Genomic DNA, 17,206 nt, shown 5'->3' on the forward strand with positions numbered 1-17,206 from the left:
AGGCATCAAGTCTGCCCAAAATAATGATAAAAGTATGCACATCACTCACCTAAAATAGAGAGCCAATATCCTCATTGAGTGCATGGAGGTATACCACCATGTTGAGTGTAATAAAAATAACTTCAAAACTTTAAGTGTACAAACTGTACAACGTGTAAATATCACAATCTTCTTTAACTTGAATTGTACTTTAAACTTAGTACTCTTTTAGTATACCGTATATAATATATATATATATGTCTTTCAGTACTTTCAAATAGGTTCTCGAACTCAACGTTGTTCGAAATGTAAAAGTATATAAAGTTGAAATTTAATTAAAGTTGGAGTGTCCAGCACGTCCGATGGCAAGAGGCAAAGAGAAAGAAATCTCCCAAACATACCCTAATGTCATCCAAAATTGTCAAACAAGGTTTACCCCTATTGGTCCATTCTTGTTACTAGGCAAAACTCAAGAGGGGTAAATTGACCGATTGGTCAATTCCCAAATTTAGGACCTCCCATTTAAATAGATAAACATGTAAGAAGATTAAAACAGAACAAAGAGAATTCTTAAAAGGATTAATTAACAAAATGATTAAAACATATGCAGTTCCAAGGAAAAGCAATATAATGCAAACATCTTAATGCTATATTGATAAACAATCTTGCCCACCCACTGCACCCAGCTGCATTACATTGTAGGTACATTGGAAAATAATAACATGACAGGGTTACATCCTCCCCTAACTTAAATTGCTACCCCCGGGAGCAAAAACACAAAATATCAAACATTACAAGTAGAGTCACCAGTCAAAGTGGAAAAAAAAAGGATTAAAATCGTTTCTGTTTAATTTATCTTGGTGAACAGGAAGTGTGATATAAACTCATTCTGCCTGGACACAATTTCAGTAATATTCACAATAACTTTTTCGTTATTAAGTTGATTGCTATAGTCTTGAATTTTTTGAAGAATTATTATAGATTTTTTTGCAACAAAATCTTTCCAGTAGTTCAAAAGTTATGATAAAATATCTAATTTTTCTGAGATATCCTTGTGGCTATTCTAATTATTACACATACCCCACTGCTCAAATGCATGTTGGCTATTCCAAACTTGCTGGCTAGTCTGAAGATAGTACAGTTGGTAGGGATTCTCATAGAGATATTTTCACTATAATATATCTATGGCATTCTCAATGTGTACACATAAGTAATTAAATAATTCCTTGCTGTTGGAAGTTTATTTTTAATATCAATAAAGTAAATAACAAAATAAAGAATTAGCTATAATTATAACACATTTAAAATGAATGCCTTTTATAATTAGTTACCTAAAGTAACTTTACTCCACTTTTTTTTACATATAATATAATAATTTATTTGGAAGCTACACTTTTGAAACAGTGGCACACTTCTTGAATGAAGGTGCATCCAGAGTAAGTAAAATAAATAAATATTATTTAACAATAGGCCTATTAGTACAAGAGTCAACTTATTTGACAAAAGAACGCATTTCAATTAGTCAATTTACATGTTGAAAAATAATCAAAATATTCATTAAGTACCTAAATATAATTAATAATTAATTTCACTTTAATGTGTTTTTATTATTCTGTGCCTGCTAATTTTTTAGATAGACAATATAATGAACAAAGAACAGAATCCAATAAACATTAAAGGAAATGAACTAGGCCTACAGACCTATTGTTAATTGTAGACTCCTATGAAAAGAAATTTGAAGAACAAAAGGCATAATGGGTGGAAACCATTATACAGAATATAATAGATGATATCAGTAATGTGTAAATGTACTGGTGGTGTAAAGAAAGGGTAAAACAAAAAGAGATATCTTTTGATTTGTTAAATCTAGGCCAGTAGGTAGGTAGGTCTGTTACCATGTTTGTTTAAAACAATCAGGACAGACGATGGACTCGGACAGCCAGGCCCATAAATAAAATAGGGAGAGGCTTAGGCCATTCCTAGACCTAACCGCAAAATAATCAATTAAACTCTTAAAAATCAATCTAACCCCAATAAACTGAACTTAAATAATCTTTTCTATATCAGTAAAATTGTGCGTGAACTATAGTCAAAACCCGCTAAAAACTGGGGCCTGTCGCGTTGGGCCCAATGTGTTGGTAGCAGGCTACTTATCCATGTGTGTATTATCGTTGACATTTTCGTTGGAGATTTTCAGTGTAGTTTTGAAAAGAAATGATGTTAGTCTTATACTAATACTAAATTAATTAGATTATTTTACGGAAAATATATTTTTATTAAAATTATAATTTTAATCGCAGAAAATAGATTTTGGAGAGTATAATATAAATAAAAAGCCTGATTGATAACAAAATAATTGCATCACCTTTTATTTTAACCTTGTGAAATGCGATTGTGTTTTGAAACTATAGGGTGGGTGTTTTCCAATGTTATTTTTAGTGCGCATATTTTGCTCACCACCGGCATCTGTGCTTATTTTTGAAATACTTAATAATAGATAAAATACATTTTAATATATAATAATATAAAATATATATTATATAATATAATTTTATTTATATGAATTTTATTGCGTATTTATTTTAAAATATGCAAATATGCCTCAATTATTAGTGACAAAGGACAAGGAAGCCCGGGTCAAAAACATATTCACACGTCGTCCACGATAAACACATTTTAAATTTAAAACAAAACATAGTAATTATTGTAATTTTGAATTGGTATAGGTCACATCTTTAAAATATAAGTTTCCTAATAATTATCTTCTAATGATCATGAATTATTATTAAAATAAAATATACATATGTCACATGTCGCCCTGCCAAACTAAACTTTATGAAAGGAGCTTTGCGCTGCGTGTGTAAACTCTCCAGAGTCAGGAGAGTTAGCCTGCTAAACTTTACATTGGAAGAATAGGGATGGAGCTTTGCGTCCGCAAACTCTCTAGAGTCACGAGAGAGTTAGCCTGCTAAACTTTACATTGGGAGAATAGGAAATAGAGCTTTGCGTCCGTAAACTCTCCGGAGTCACGAGAGAGAGTTAGCCTGCTAAACTTTACCGGAAGGCGATTGTTTCGCCTGAACGGTTTTCTATTCAAAGCATACAGGCAAGCATTGCACTGGTAGGTGGGGGGAAGACAACAGATAGAACAGCATTCGTGTTCTAAGATCTTGGCTCTTTAAGGAAATTAAATATACTTTTCTAACTTTCAAAATACGTTATATTTGATGGATTTTTACAAATCAAGGATAAATTTGTATGTTTTAAATACTTCTAAACACATTTATCTTGTTTAAAGTGATGAAATATGTTTCTGAAAAAAGTTAGGATATGCTGTAAAAACTTGTAGTAGGCCTACACATGTTATCAGGGATGGGTTCAACAGACTGTGAAAGTTCAGTAATAGTAGGTTCAACAATAGGTTCAATAATAGGTTCAATATTAGGTTCAATAATAGGTTCAATAATAGGAGTATCATTAGGTAAATCAATAATGGGACTTGGAAGAATCTCGGTATCTTCAAAACAAAGTTGAGAAACAGACACAGGCTCAGGGCAAGGTTGGAGGGATCATGGTGCGGAATCTAAACAAGATTGCGGGATGAGTAGAGGTTCAGAACAAGATTGCGGGATGAGTAGAGGTTCAGCACAAGCCACAGGAGAATCAAGGATAGTGACAGAAAGTTTAGGACTGGGTACAGATGATACTGGGGAGTCAACTACAGCTGGCTCTACATCTGTTGCAACTTCACTTGCTTCTTTAACATTACACTCACAAAAACTGGCGTGACTACAGACTCGATGCTCTCGTCAAAGGACGCATTTACAGGACTACTATCAGTGGAAACATTTCCAGCACTAATATGAGATATATAGCAGGAGTAGTTTCATGGACAAATTCTTGGGCATCTACATTCAGCGGAAAATGGGGTGAAATGGAAGAAACTGTAAACGTTTCTACAGGGAGTGTGACTGAGAAGTCTAATGGGACTAGCATTGTAACCTCCTTCTCACTGGATTCACCACTGTCATCATGCTCGCTCTCAGTGACATGAACTTTTGCCTTAGACCGCGTAATAGGGCGGTTTATCTTCTGTTTAGTAGGTTTTGCTGGTGGATCTTCTTTGTTTAAATAGTCGATGGGCAGAAGTATGTTTCGATGTAGTGTTCGTAGGCCTACTCGACCACTATTTGATTCTGGCTTCACACGGAGTCCCACTGGTCAGCGAGTTTGTGTTTACCCTGTAGTCCCAGATTTCGAATCAACACTCGATCACCTGGATGAAGATCATTGACTCGTACTTTCAAATCATGTCGAACTTTGTTCTTGCGTGCTGACTTCGCTGCCTCTTCAGATGCCATTTGATAGGCAAGCGATAGTTGGTTTCTCAGATCGTTGACGTACTTTATGGGGTCAGCGTTACCAAATCCATCTGGGCTAATTCCAAACCGTAAGTCAACAGGAAGTCTCGTCCGAACATCAGAAAATAAGGTGAGAAACCTGTACTGTCATGCTTCATACAGTTGTAAGCATGAACCAAAGCACTGATATAGCGACTCCAGCTTTCCTTCTTCTCGCCTTCGAGTGTATACCTAACATATTCATTAAAGTTCGATTAAAGCGTTCAGGTTGTGCTAGATTAAACTCACTCACTCTCTTAACTATCTTTTAACTTCCCAGAGACGAGAAGTGTTTACACCTACTTGTTCATTCCTTGCAAGACATGCTTCCTGATGATGTCATCATCATGTCAACCCAATCACCTGTGTCCTCTGCAAGTAAAAACGCACTTGATGAACTAGAAAAGGAAATAACTACAAAACTTAAAATTCTAACCGCTCACAAATTTGATGACAAAGTGGAAGAAGTGAAAGATGATAAAGAAAAAAAAAACAAAATCTGTAGAAGAGTGGAGGAAAGAGTTTAGACAAGACAAGAATATTTCTTACAAAAAACGCTGCTTGCTTATTTTTATTGGTAAGGTCAAGTCTGGGGGGTCACTTCATCAAGCCTAGATACTTAGAGTATCCTATTACAAACAAAAACTTCAATGGACTGTTTTGATAATAATTCAATGATTATCTGACAGTGAATTATAGTACCCATGTAATATCATGGGACTCATAAATACCAGAAATGCTTTGGGATTTGTTATTAGACTCTTTTCCCAGCCGTTTTTTGGATTCAATACCTATAAATTATAGTCGAGTTTCCATTTTAACAAAAATGTCAAAGTGTAGTATTATACTGCTGCTTGATTTCATCTAATGAATGAGTTATCTCGTATGACGTAGCGGGCTAGAGCAGCAGCGTGAAAAAACTTAAAGAAGTGGAATCTTAATAAAAGTGATTGTTGCGAAAAGTGTTGTATAGAAATAGAAAGTGAAAAACATATGTTGTACACCTGTAACAGCATTCAATCAGATTTGAGGAAGTTCCGTAAACTGATCGTTAAATGCATTCCGACTAATGAAACATTACGGTCAGGTTTCCCCGAATGGTAAGACATAATTATAGGAACTCAGAACACGCTTGTTAATGAACTCATCTCTTTATTTACATTTAGTATTTACAAATCTTGCATTATTTATAAAACAAGCAAACGGATTATCACTTGGAATTTATTTAAGATAGAACTATTTAAAAAAATTTAATTAATAAAAGCAATATTATGTTCAAAATGTAAAACTATACAATTTTATAAAAGTATCCAAACAAAACATAATCTTATAATGCAATATACCATTTTATCATATTTATTTATATTATATCGAATCTCTTTTTAATACTGAATATCAATCTTTATATCGTTTTAGCTCTGTAATATAAATTTTCTCTGTATACATGTTTGTTTTATCTAGACTTCAACACAATTTCAAAATATTTTACATAATCTTCCTCTGTCTGTGTAATATCACTTAAATATTCATTGATAAATAGATAGATAGACAGACATATATACTGTAACCTTCACCATATTGTTGTTTATCATTGCAATAAAAGTGGGTTGCCCCCACAAAAGAGAAAAAAAATATATATTGCTGAAATTAAGCCTCAATAAATAATATTGTTGAGAAGAGGAACACATTTATACAGTATATAACTATATCCCATTTTCATGCATAAAGCAATAGTATCTGCCTCTGAAGCACCACCATCAAGATATTATTTTTTTTAAATATATCCCATGTATAAGCAATATTATTATCTATCTGCCTCTGACGTCTCCAAGCACCATGAACAAGCATTTTGGAACATTTTCATCCACGGTGACGCTTGTAATGTCTCCCGCCAATCTTGCGGCATCCATGGCCATTGCCACGTCAAAGTTGTACGCTCTGGATGAGGCATGATCGCCAGATGACGGCCATCTGCGGAGCAAATTGCCGCTACGCCATTGGGTGAGCCATTGGGGTTCAACGGGTATTCAGTTGTCACTTCTCCTTTGTCATCGACAAAGCGCACTGGTGCAAGATTTTCAGACAGAACTGTGTCTTTTGTTTCTTTGTTAGAAAACTTCATGTGCCCTAGAGAGAAACAATTTGAGTTGAGTAAATTTAATAACATTTTTAGTTAAATTAAAATATAAGTTTGTACTAAGCATCCATCATTATCAAGAGGTATCAATATCTAACCTTCTCCATGCTGTGTCCAGACACCAAGCACAGAGCCTTCCATTCCTTTCAGCATTAAAGCAGGGCTTTCATTAATCTTTACAGCAACAAAACGAGACTCAAAACGCTCGGAAAGATTATGAGCAAGATGGACTCCTTGCTGAGCTGATGCTGCGTCTAAAAGACAATAACAAATAATTCATAATAAACAGTCTGTCAACAAATGGATATCAAAAAGTAGTTCATATTTTCTTTTTATTTGTCAAAGAGGCATTACCTGCTTTACACCGGTGTCCTACTACCACTAAACTACTTACTAAATATACCTCATGATACCTTACCTGTAGTAAGCTCCTTGGTGACATCTGGAGCAACCCAGCCTAGCAGGCCCATTAGTTGGCAGCCATTGCATACACCCAGTGAGAAAGTGTCTTTCCTTGCTCTAAATGCATCAAACTGAGCACGCACAGCTGGGTTGAACAAAATAGTTGCTGCCCAACCTAAAATGATTAATAAACATTATTTAAATAAACTAGAATAAATATTTATTTAGGTTACTATCTGTCTAATACTAGTATAATACTTGGTTACTGCTCCAGCATGTATTTTTGCTATGCTACAAAAAGTGCAATCAGAAAAATATACCTTTTGCAGAACCACAAACGTCTGCAAAACTGAAGCCACCAACAAAAACTACTCCACGGAATTGATCGAGGGTGACTTTCCCGCAAGCTAAATCTTGCATATTGACGTCCCATGTTTCAAAGCCAGCCATGTGTAGTGTTGAACTCATCTCTCGATCTCCATTACTGCCTTCCTCACGGATCACAGCAACCTTTGGTTTCATTCCATCTATGGAAGGCCAATTATGATTATGTATATGGTAACTAATGAGCCAAATTTAACTCGTATTACTTTAACAAATTAAAATTCAGAACAAGATAATCAATATTCCAAAATTGGTTCTAACCTTTAGAGCATCCCTTTTTAACAGAATTCAAATTTGTTGCAACGGGGTCAAAGGTTAATTTAAATGGTGGTGCTGTTCTATTTGCTAAATTGCGTTGCTCCACTTCAACACACTCTGGATTTGCTTGTAGTTTTTCCAGTTGAAAACTAGTCTCTTCCCACACGTCTCTAAGAACAGTCATCTTTTCATTCAAGACTTCTTTCTCATTTACCGAGATGACAACCTATAATTTACATGTAAAATATTCAGATTCATTCTAAAAACCATCATAAATGATAAATGATCGTAAATAAATGTTCAAATATTGCTTCCATTTAAAAAAAAAAAAACTTACCATTGACCCTTGACCTGATCCACTAGAGTGACCAATTAGAGAACAAGGGACATTATTGTCACTGAACTGTCTACAAATGTCCTCACTAGCATTAGCTGTTACTTCTAACACCAGCCCTACTTCTTCAGCAAACAGAATATCAATTGCAGTTACTGAAAATAAATATATAAAGTCTTACAATGTATTATTGCTTACCAGAGGTTCTGGAACCATATGAAAGATTAAAATGACACTTTACAGATCCATTCGAGGCATTTATAGAGATAGCATAATGCTTACCATCAGGTTCGGAAAGTTTGACGTCAATACCACAATTCCCAGAAAACGCCATTTCTAATAATGTTGTTACAATACCGCCATCACTAATATCATGACCAGCTGATATTTTTCTATCCACAAAAGGATACAAAAGACAAAGTTGAATTCATATCTCTAAAGCTCTGTCTACACTATCAAACTTTATGTGATGTGATATGCCCATATATGGACATGATATCATATCACTACCATTTTTGGGCATTTCACTAGCCTATTTAGGCGCATCACATTTTTTTGTCAAACTAGTTTCATAGTGTAGACAGCGCTTTATATTATAACTACAAGTAAATGAATTTATTGTAAACGTCTAATTAATAAGTCTATGAAAATGACTACCTTTGATAAGATTTTGCGTTGTGTTGAAAGCCCTTACAAACGTTTCCGGTTCATCGAGATCAGGCGAGGATTGTCCGAGTTGATTATAGCACTGAGCGAGAGCACTACCACCTAACCGGTTATGCCTTTTACCAAATGAAACCCAGAGCAAAGTCCCTGAAATAGAATATGTAAAGTCTTGTTTATAAATATATTATATTTTTTGTTTGTTTAGGTAGTTAATTTAATTGTACCTAACAAAATGTGCAATGTTATATTCACTTTACCTTTACTGTCTGGACATTTAAGGTCAGGGGTCACAGTTGCAGTAATATCTGGGCATGCCACATACACAGACACAACCAATGCACCTAAAAAATTGTAATTGATATTTCATTATTAGTAAGTAAATGGGAAAAAAAAGTGTATTAGTGTATTCAAGCTTAACTTATTAAAATAATTCACAAGATTGTACATCAGACACTATACTAGTTATTAACAAGCATGAAATGTCTAACCTGGAGCTTTGATCGTTTCAGAGCCTATCCTGGCAGCCATACTCAAAGAGTCCTTCCCACCATCCACAGCAACACCCAACTTGCCCATCACCTCGCATGCATCATACAATGCAGCACCCTCACCAGGAAGCTTCGCTGGCCACATCCAGTTACCGCTACATTTGACATCTTTAAGATCGGAGACCCTAGCAAACACAAGATTGGTAAGGGCTTCTCCTACAGACATCCTGGCACCACAGCCAGGATCGACTAACCCTTTAATAGGCTGCTCTCCAATGGCTGTAGCTGAGCCTACAGTTTCAAAGTGGGAGAGTGCGATAACAGCAACATCAGCGAGTGGTGTGTGCAGGGGGCCTACACATTGCTGCTGGGCTATCAGGCCCGTGACAGCACGATCAACCTAACAGAAACAATATATCCTGGTTATACACTTTCCATATTCCTTCACACAAATAAATTATGCAATATTAAAGATAAACAGATCTTTACCTTATTAGTCAAAAATCTTTTACTGGCTACTGAAGGTAGACGCAGAACACGGTCGAGTGCACATCGGACAGTCAACCCATCAGGTAGTGTTAACTGCTTAAGTTTTGGTTTACATCGATCATACTTGAAAACCTGAGAGAAAAAAAAATATAATTCTATATAATTTTACAGACAGAAAGAGACACTATTATTATAACACATAATTATTTTCAATGGTTATTTATGATGAAATCTGTGAGATTGAGAAAAAGTGACCTCAGCTGAGATTTGAACCTGGAATCTTCTGCTTGATATGCAGACATCCTACCATTACACCACTGATGCATTCATGGTATGGTTCAAACTTATTACCGACACTACTCTACTATCAAGTCTCCATCATACCTTTTGCGGCATCTTCCCAAGAACCCATTCAAGTTGGAGATCAACTGGATAAGTAAGTGCTGTTCTTTTTATGCTTGGAGGTTCTGCATCACCCTTACCAGCTTCCACTTTCTTTTCCACCTCAAGACGAATCTGAAACAAAACAAAATATTTTTGTATTGCAAAACTCTTATGCACTCTATCTGTGCATGAAAAGGCATTCTTCAAAATTAGTAACACTGTAGTATTTAAACGTGTTTTTTCATACTTATCCCACAGTAAGCACAAACTTGCCAATTACAGGATGGATAAAATATTTTATAGTTGATCGTGCTTATAAACTAAGTTTTATTTCAGGCTTAGGGAGTGAAGTTGAAAGAGTCGTGAGTTACAACCCTTGACCTTGGAATTGGAAGGCAAGCATGTTAAACCACCAAGCAACAGCTCCACTAAAAAAATTTAGAATAAAGTAGGTAAAAAAAATCATCCAAATATTACCTTCCCATCACCTGTAATGTCACCAACAAAAACAGCTGGACATTTCTCTCTGTCACAAATATCTAGAAGTTTTTCTTGATCCTCAGATCGTATTAGTATGGCATTGGACTCCTGGTATTCTGCACCCCATAGTTCTAAGGTGTTGATGGTTGGATCACCTAGTTGGAATTCCTTAGCTTTTATTAGAGCACCTGCAGGTTCACATATCTCCTTTAAAACATTACCTGTACACAAAAAAATGATTTAATTGGTCAGATGTTAGCCATAGTTTGACATAAAAATAAGTACATTTGTCTGACAAAGTGTCCCCTTAATAGGGATGTCCCAAATGAGGGGTGCTACTGTACTTAGTAAAATAATAAAAATAAGCACATTGCATGCAAACTCACCATTGCCTCCAGCTCCTTGATCATGTATACTACATATAGGGTTTGTATCAACCATCTCAATGCACGCCCTTATAACTCGGTTTAGTTTCTGTTCCATCTCCGCATCACCGCGCTGCACGGCTTCGAAGTCCAGTTTTTCTGTATTGTCACCTTGAACTTGAATGGAAGATGCAGCGCCCCCACCGACTCCGATGCGATAGATTGGTCCACCAAGTTTTACAATTTTCATTCCTGCATGGTAAACAATTATTGATCAGTCAATAATTAGTTTTCAATGGAGAAATAAAAACAAAATATTTTATCAGGTTACTATAATCTTATTTTATATGACAGACATATAATATCTATGTGGAGACAACAATAATAAGAATTGTACAGTATTTTTTATGGTGTTGTATTTAGTTTGTTTAACAAACCTTTTTCTGCTTCGTCTTTAGTCGCATGCATACTCTCAAGCATCCCAATACCCCCGCTGAACATAATGGGCTTGACCCACTCTCTTCTGTCGCTCTCAGAAAGCATCATGCCAAATGAACGAGAGAAACCGGTTAGAACGGGTTCACCAAACTTGTTGCCGTAGTCAGATGCACCATTGCTGGCCTTTACAGCAACCGACAGAGCAGGCGCCATGTTGCTAGGATAAACCATATTTTTGTCCTCCCATGGAAGGTCATACCCTGTTTAAACAAATGTTCAATCAATGATAATAAATAATTAATTACACTGAATATATAACATTTATAAAAAGCAAAATTATGTAATTAAGCAAGCAATTATGCCTGTTCACTGCATGCGTTACTTAATATCTTTCATCCCATACTCTATTTATACATATAAGTGCCAGTAAATGAATATCTTTTAATTGTTGTTACTTTGCAAATCTTTGATAAGGTTTATCCTTTATATTTGTATATTTGTTATGTTTTATTTTCTGTTATATTTGTATTTATTTTGATTTTTGAGCGAGTAAAGTCTGACATCAATTTTCATAAGGACTACAAAATCTAATTTTTAGATTTATATAATTTACCTGGAATGTTCAAATTTCCAAAACAGTAGCCTGCAGTGCCAGCCACTACATGTGCCCCCTTCCCTGCAGCCTGAACATCACGTATTCTACCCCCAGTACCAGTTGTAGCCCCTGGGAAAGGTGCAACCCCAGTTGGAAAGTTATGGGTCTCTGCTGTGAAGATGATATGCCTGAGTGGTTCAGATTCCTCCATCACACTTGCTGACCCGGGATTGGCTGGTTTGAGAACTTTGACCTTATGGCCTTTGATTGCACTGAAAATCAAGTAAAGTCATCAAAGTGAGAAAAAACAGACAACATTTAAAGCTCTGTCTGTCCCCAAATATGGTAGTGATATGACATCATCATATCCATATATGGGCACATCACATTTTTTTACATAAAAGTTGATAGTGTAGACAGAGCTTTAGGCAATACTTTGTGGTTCAACAAAATGTGAATAAATATCATTTACGATGGAAATTATGCCTGTAGTATTTTATGGGCTATTTCATGACACCCTCTAGAACTAATAATTTCAGGTATAATGCCTAATTCTGTCCAGCACAACAAGATTTATACAAGAGTCATAGACACCATTCCAGTGAACTATATCGTGATTCGATTCGGAAAATATGGATATAAATATAAAAGCCACGTAAAATGTTAAGATACCTGCTGTTATCCGAGAATTTAATGACGTTGTTATCATTGCTGGTAGCTTGCGTTGACATCACCATCTTGAATAAAGAATGATCTTTTTCTTCTCCATCGATTACCATCTTACCCTTAAAAAACCAATGACGACTATGCTCACTAGAAAGAAGACAGAAAGCAAGAAAAAACCATTTGTAGGAATATTTTCAGGAATTTCTAAATACAGTAATGAAAGCTGAGAAATGTTGCATAGATGAAAAGAATTTAAGTAAAGAATGGTCTATGTCTTAGGATTATCCATGGTTACAAATACTATTTTACATTATTTTAGGCTAGAAGGCAAATAGACAATGCCACAATTGTTTTTCACCTGTTTTTTTTTTCAGTTATATATTGAGGCAGATGGTATCTTTGTTCTTTTTGACTGTTTTACTTCATTTACTTTATTTTTACCTCATTTTGATTTAGCTATTTAGCATATTCTATTTATATCTCTATCCAATCACTGATATACTCACAGCATTGCAATACTGTATTTTCAATAATTTAGGTTTGTATTAAATAAAGATATTACTTTTACAAGACAGTAAAGAATGTAAATAAATATTCATGACCATCATTCACAGATGGTAAAACTTCATGCGACTAAAACTAAAGTGCTTTGTACCTGTTAGACTGAGCCAAGTCAAAGAGTTCAACACTTGTTGGATTCCGTTTAACCTTTTCAATAAACATGTTGGTGTAAAAGTCTATGTCCCACGTATCAAAGGCAAGTCCTGCAGTAAAGAATAATACAAAATGTTTATAATGCAATATTAATAATAGAAATCTTCATCAACCATTTATTGGTCATGATAAGCTTTGGTTTATAAATTCAATAACAATGAATTCTTAAATGAACAATGTATCCACAGACCGATTAAATAATTACTGTACTGTAATATTAACTGGTTACTAGAACACACTTAAAAGAATATGAAATCATGTTGGATGTTAAGCTAAATGTAATGTTAAAGACCTATTCCCTACAATTTTTGCCTTGTCTTTTCTGTTTTATGGTAAATTATGATAAAAAGAAAGAAACAATACACATGCACAATGCATGTTATGATTTATAGAAAGTCTCTAAATGATTAGAATCAACTTATTTTTCAAATTTTTAACAGTTTTAAAGACGAAAAAGTTATCGCATACATATTTATTTTTACATTAAATGTAGTTTGTGACCTATAATTAGATCTAAAAACGTAGGAAATGGGACTTTAATCATAATATAATGATATACAGTATCAACACAAAGTTACCTATATTAATTTTAAAGTTAAGTTAATAATAGAAAAAACTGAAATAGAATTAAAAAACACAGGAGTTTAACACAGTTCAAAGATCATCTATACTTGGGAAACATGATTGAGAGTACTACAATCACCTAATTCTTTGTTTGCCTTTTCCAGAGCAACTTTTCCTTCACCTATAACATCAATTTCAAAGACTTCTTCTGGTTTAGCTTTAATTTCAAAGCTGCTGATTGGTTCGTGGTAGCGACATTCCGTCATACGATCGTGAAGTACGGCTACCAGTAGCTTCTCTTCCTCGGGGCTGATAGACGCAGCAATGCCATGATCGTCGGCTACGTTTATAAGATAGCGAATAGAACGCTCAATACGAGTCACATGGTTGATTCCAGCCGATTGGCAGATTGAGACGGCATTTGTTGACCAGGCCGTAGAGAAGTTCAACCTGTGTGTATAAAAATTAAACTTATTATATCATATACAGTAGATAGTGTAATGTAATGTCCATGATATTAAATATACAGTCAACATATTCTGCCATGCATGTTTATGCCCACCTTTCTTAATTTATGCCTATTACCTTATTGAACAACAAAAATTATGACTTTTACTTTTTCAGATATTACCTACCGAATAACAAAACATACAGTATTATTTATTAATACTTATTCTCAACTGAAACCGACACTAACACTGTACGACTAGACAAGAAGGGTAATTTGTTAATTAAAAAACATTTTCTGACCTAGGCCCAATTTCAATCAGAAGTCCATCAGGTTCTTGATCATCTTCAACTATGATTGACTTGGTCAGCAGACTAAATTCTTCAAAAGGGGTACCTAAGATCCATTGTATTTTCTTCTGTTCTTCACCACTGAGTCAATCTATGAAAATAATACACAGTTTAATTGACATTTTCAAAATAATATTAGTTTGGCAAAACAATTTATTAAAATTTAAATTAGAAAGGAAGAGTACCTACCTCCGTTTACTTCCACATTAAAACAAATTTCCGTTTTTAAATCTTGCAATTTAGAATTTTCCAACTGCTTTGCTAATTTCTTCCACAAAACATTTGAAGCCCCTGGGAGTAATGCCGGACTTTTATAAAACCGAGTAATGATAGTCATATTCTTTAAAAAAATAAATTATTAAATATTAGATCTATATTATTTTATATATTATTATTTATTATTATTGATGTTTACACTAAAAAAGTATAACTATAAAGTATATGACTTATAATAATAATAATAATAAGCTTTATTTAATCACGGATACTTAACTTCAACTGAAAGTTGTTTTTCAGTAAGACCGTGTTTAAAGGAAAACACCAACAAAAATAAATGTAAAAAGACCTTAATTACTATCAAAAGAGATAAAAAAACAAAAAAACAATTACAATGAAATAAAATGAACCAAGGGTACACTTACTAACTATAAAATTAAATAATACACTACATTTAAATAAAGCTACATGAAATTAGCAGTTAACAGTTTCTTAAAAAGAGAGACACTGTTCACATTTTTAATATCTTCATTTAGCTCATTCCTAACCTTGGCACCTCTATATGATAAGCTACGTTTTTGGTTTTGGTACTATTAAATTTGCCTTAGTTCTAATATTATAGTAATTGTTTTTGATATTGAATTTATTTTTATTAAATATGGAGGTGCAAGGTTGTTCATAATCTTAAACATAACAATAGCTTCATTTACATATAATATTTCATCTAAGTTCATCCAATTTAGACTTTGTAGAGCTTGAGTACTAGAGTGATCTGTAATTCGCGTAGCTTCAGAGTCGATGTGGCAAGGTTAGATGGTGGTTGTTGTACGGTATCACCAAGCACATCAAACGTGTTACTTGAGATTGTGCTAATGCCATTTTGTTTACAGTATAGATTAGGTTTAGATACAAACTTTTTGGGTATTGCTAAACTGCGCAAACAACAACAAAAGCTGCGCAAACCTCCTTCAAAACAATTATTATTGATTAGAACACAACTAGAACTATATAGGGAGACAATTTATGGGAAAAAGAATTTAAAATTCCTTTAAGTTTGCCTTTTTTTGGGTGAAAAACTTCAATTTTTGGGAAAATTACTGATTTAACAGCGCAAAGAACAAAAAAAGCTGCGCAAACCTCTCTCAAAACAATTAATATTGATAGAACACAACTAGAACTATATAGTGAGACAATTTATGAAGAAAAAAATTGAAATTCCTTTAAGTTTGCCTTTTTTTGGGTGAAAAACTTCAATTTTTGGGAAAATTACTGATTTCACAGCGCAAACAACAAAAAAAGCTGCGCAAACCTCCTTTAAATCAATTAATATTGATTAGATAACAACTAGAACTATATAGGGAGACAATTTATGGGAAAACAAATTTGAATTTCCTTTGAGTTTGCCTTTTTTTGGGTGAAAAACTTCAATTTTTGGGAAAATTACTGATTTCACAGCGCAAACCCCCAAAAAAGCTGCGCAAACCTCCTTCAAAACAATTAATATTGATAGAACACAACTAGAACTATATAAGGAGACAATTTATGGGGAAAAAAATTGAAATTCCTTTAAGTTTGCCTTTTTTTGGGTGAAAAACTTCAATCTTTGGGAAAATTACTGATTTCACACCACAAACAACAAAAAAAGCTGCAAAACCTCCTTCAAAACAATTAATATTGATAGAACACAACTAGAACTATATAGGGAGACAATTTATGGGAAAAAAATTGAAATTCCTTTAAGTTTGCTTTTTTTTTGGTGAAAAACTTCAATTTTTGGGAAAATTACTTATTTCACAGCGCAAACAAAAAAAAAAGCTGCGCAAACCTCCTTTAAATCAATTAATATTGATAGATAACAACTAAACTATATAGGGAGACAATTTATGGGAAAACAAATTTGAAATTCCTTCAAGTTTGCCTTTTTTGGGTTAAAAACTATTAATGTTAAGTAAACTTAAAGGAATTTCAAATTTGTTTTCCCATAAATTGTTTCCCTATATAGTTCTAGTTGTGTTCTATCAATATTAATTGATTTAAAGGAGGTTTGCGCAGCTTTTTTTGTTGTTTGTGCTGTGAAATCAATAATTTTCCCAAAAATTGAAGTTTTTCACCCAAAAAAAAGAAAACTTAAAGGAATTTCAAATTTGTTTTCCCATAAATTGTCTCTTTATATAGTTCTAGTTGTTATCTAATCAATATTAATTGATTTAAAGGAGGTTTGCGCAGCTTTTTTTTTAGGTTTGCGCTGTGAAATCAGTAATTTTCCCAAAAATTGAACTTTTTACCCAAAAAAAGGCAAACTTAAAGGAATTTGAAATTTTTTTCCCATAAATTGTCTCCCTATATAGGTCTAGTTGTGTTTTAATCAATATTAATTGATTTAAAGGAGGTTTGCGCAGCTTTTTTTGGAGGTTTGCGCTGTGAAATCAGTAATTTTCCCAAAAATTGA

General features: G+C 33.9%; 1 pseudogene; it reads right to left on the reverse strand.

The window, feature by feature from the left end:
* Nucleotides 1–5,533: 5,533 nt before the first annotated feature.
* LOC140055681 (phosphoribosylformylglycinamidine synthase-like) lies at nt 5,534–14,911 on the reverse strand (annotated as a pseudogene).
* Nucleotides 14,912–17,206: the final 2,295 nt, after the last annotated feature.

The sequence above is a fragment of the Antedon mediterranea genome, chromosome 7 (genome assembly GCF_964355755.1).
Source record: "Antedon mediterranea chromosome 7, ecAntMedi1.1, whole genome shotgun sequence".
NCBI lineage: Eukaryota > Metazoa > Echinodermata > Crinoidea > Comatulida > Antedonidae > Antedon > Antedon mediterranea.